Source organism: Mastomys coucha, unplaced genomic scaffold (genome assembly GCF_008632895.1).
Source record: "Mastomys coucha isolate ucsf_1 unplaced genomic scaffold, UCSF_Mcou_1 pScaffold2, whole genome shotgun sequence".
Lineage (NCBI taxonomy): Eukaryota > Metazoa > Chordata > Mammalia > Rodentia > Muridae > Mastomys > Mastomys coucha.
The window spans coordinates 3,980,158-3,982,920 of record NW_022196902.1 but is presented as its reverse complement, the minus strand read 5'-3'; the positions used below and the strand labels follow the sequence as shown (position 1 = coordinate 3,982,920).

The 2,763-nt window shown below is 46.3% G+C and overlaps 1 non-coding gene across 1 annotated transcript; it reads right to left on the bottom strand.

Moving 5' to 3' along the window:
- Positions 1-2,405: 2,405 nt before the first annotated feature.
- LOC116097965 lies at positions 2,406-2,537 on the bottom strand. Its single transcript, XR_004121629.1, has one exon. It is a non-coding gene; the product is annotated as a small nucleolar RNA SNORA17 (small nucleolar RNA).
- Between the last annotated feature and the right edge of the window lie 226 nt (positions 2,538-2,763).

The window sequence follows — 2,763 nt, the reverse complement described above, 5'->3', positions numbered from 1 at the left end:
TAAAAAAAGAAAATGTAAAGAAAACTATCACATGCTCATGCCCAGGAAATGAAATAATACATAATTACAAATAAATCTAGTCATTAAAATGTGGTAACAATGTAAAATATATTCTGAAGAACATAGTATAGTAAAGAGTTGGGAATTTAAAATATATGACCTCACAGAGATGGAAACAAAAACAGTAAGCATCAGTGACTCTGCTGGAAGTTTGCTGAGGCACACAAATTTTGTGCTGGCAGTAAGCAGCCTTGAAAAACTCTGACCACACTCCCTCCCACTCTGCAAACTCTGATGAGGATTGATTAGACTGAGGAAGCCAAGTAGACCATCCAGTTTTGATCTTGTTTAAAGCTATGCCACTCTCCATTCTGCAAAATAAGATCAGAAACAGCAAATCAGAAACTAGCAGGCAGAGTTCAAGACCCTACTAGTGAATACCTCAAAAGATACTGGGAATTTCTTAAGTGATCAATAACTGCCTGGCAAGTGAACTTTCTGAGTTTAATATAGACAAAGACTCATTTTGTTTGTTTTCTATATATTTTTAACTTTGTATTGGTTCTATGTGAATTTCACATCATGGACCCCAATTTCACTCATCTCCCCCTTCCCTTGTAATGGCCCTCCATTCTTGCAACGTCCCCCTCCAACAAAGAAAAAAAATCTCATCATAGCAAATGTAGTGTGTTACAATGCGTCCCCAGCATACCCTACTGTCCACATGCCTTTGCTTGCAAATAATCATTGCAATTACGTGTTGGTCTGGTACAAGGCTTATACTACTCTGTCAATACCGAAACTTCACTGGGAATCTTTTAAGATATCCTATTGTTGCCCTGCAGTTTTGGATCTATAGGGCCAGACCCTTCATGCGCTCCAGCTGTTCATTGATTGGTTAGATGCTAGGGTGGGTCAATTCAAAGCCCCGGATATTAGCCTGAGAGATATCTGAGCTGGTGAGCCTGCTGGCCCTCCCACTCTCATGCTCCTGGGCCAGCTTACCAACAATCTCCCCTGCCACCACTGTAACCTGGACCATCTCTACCGTGCTGCCTAGGGGAGGTGTAGTGCTCACTCTCCCCATTGTTATAGCTGGTGAGGGGCGTGGCCAGTTCTCCCACTCTGATGACCTCAGGGCCAGCTCTCCTGCCTGCTGTAGTTGACAAAGGACAAGAGAGGGAGGCATGTCTTCTTTGGTCCTGTCAACAAATGGTAGGCAGGTTGTGGGACCAGCTCTCCCATGCTAATGTTCTTAGAGGTCTGATTGCCTATGCTCCTACCACCAGGGTCAACTCTACCATGTTGCCCAGGTGAGGTGCAGAGGTGCAGGGCCTGCTCTCCCAAGTGTTGCAGCTAGTGAGGGTTAGGAACAGCTCTTCTGCTCTCACGACCCCAAGGCCAGGTCTTCTGGCCTCAGATGGTGAAAGGCCAGAAGGGAAGAGAATATGTCTCCCTTGACCATACCATCATACGGAGACAAGTGGTAGGGACAGTTCCCAATATTCATATCCTGGAAGGCTTACCTGCAACTCCCTTGAGGAATGAGCAAGGCCTGCCATGTGCTCCAGAGTACTGCAACTGGCTAGAGACAGGGTTACCTCTCCTGCTTTCATGCCTCCAGGGCCAGCTTTCCCAGGATACTCAGGTAAGGGTGGAACCAGTTCTACACAGCCTTCAGACATCCTTATGTCTCCACATGGCAGCCCAGATTAAGGATGCCTGACTGGATGTCGATGGTAAAAGACCCATGCTGCTACTGGGTCATGGACCCATACGAGGTATCCTGGTGGCATCACAGGCCAGGACTCCACCATGGTACCAGGTAGCATCACCAGCTACTCACATTAAGCTGTTTCTCACTACCCTTGTGTCTCCAGTTCTCCCTCTCTTCTTTGTGCCCACATCCTTCTGTTTCTCTTCAATTTCTCCACCACTTACTTGCTCCTTTTAGTGGGACTTGGGGTTCTCTGACTTTTGGAAGTCTTCTGAGGAGTGGTCTCATAAATGTTATGCCCATTCCTGCATTATGGCACTGGTCAGGGGTCATCTTGAACAGGGGTCATCTTGAACATGGTCTGCCCCATTCCCACCCCCAGGCCTGCACATCACCGGATTAGTGGTCATCTCAGGGTAGCTTCCTGTCTGGGCACTATGGCTGCTGGATTAGTGGTCATCTCAGGGTAGCTTCCTGTGGGCACTACAGCTTCTGGTTGTCTTGGGCTGGTTCCTTGCCTAGTCCCAGTGACTCTTGTGAGGGTCGTCTGTCATGGGCTCACTCCCACCCAGGGTCTACAGTCCCAAGTGGGGTTCTTCTACTCTCTAGCACACTTTCTGTCCTGGGTGCCAGTCTAGGCCTGCCTGATGTCAGCCTAGTAGTCATCTCAGGCTCTCCTTTTTCAGAGAATGTTAGGCTACTAATCATTCTGATGTTCATAGGTCAGAACACTGAGTATAGACATTCCCTCTCCTTTCTCTGCCACCTACTGACACACATGTGACATGGCAGCCATGCCTGCAATGCCTCTGGGGACAATAAGACAAAGACTTGATCAACAACTTGGCTAATATCTCTGATTACTTTTTCTTGTTTTTCTCACTTTCAAATATTCTAATTTAGTATTAAGTTATGAAAGATTTGGAGAAAATGAGCCCTTCAATAAGTAGCTGGTATAACCCATACAATTATTTGAATTGAACCAACAGATGGCAGGAAATATATGAGCTGCTATGCACTTGCTGTTCCTCATTTACTCAGTTAAT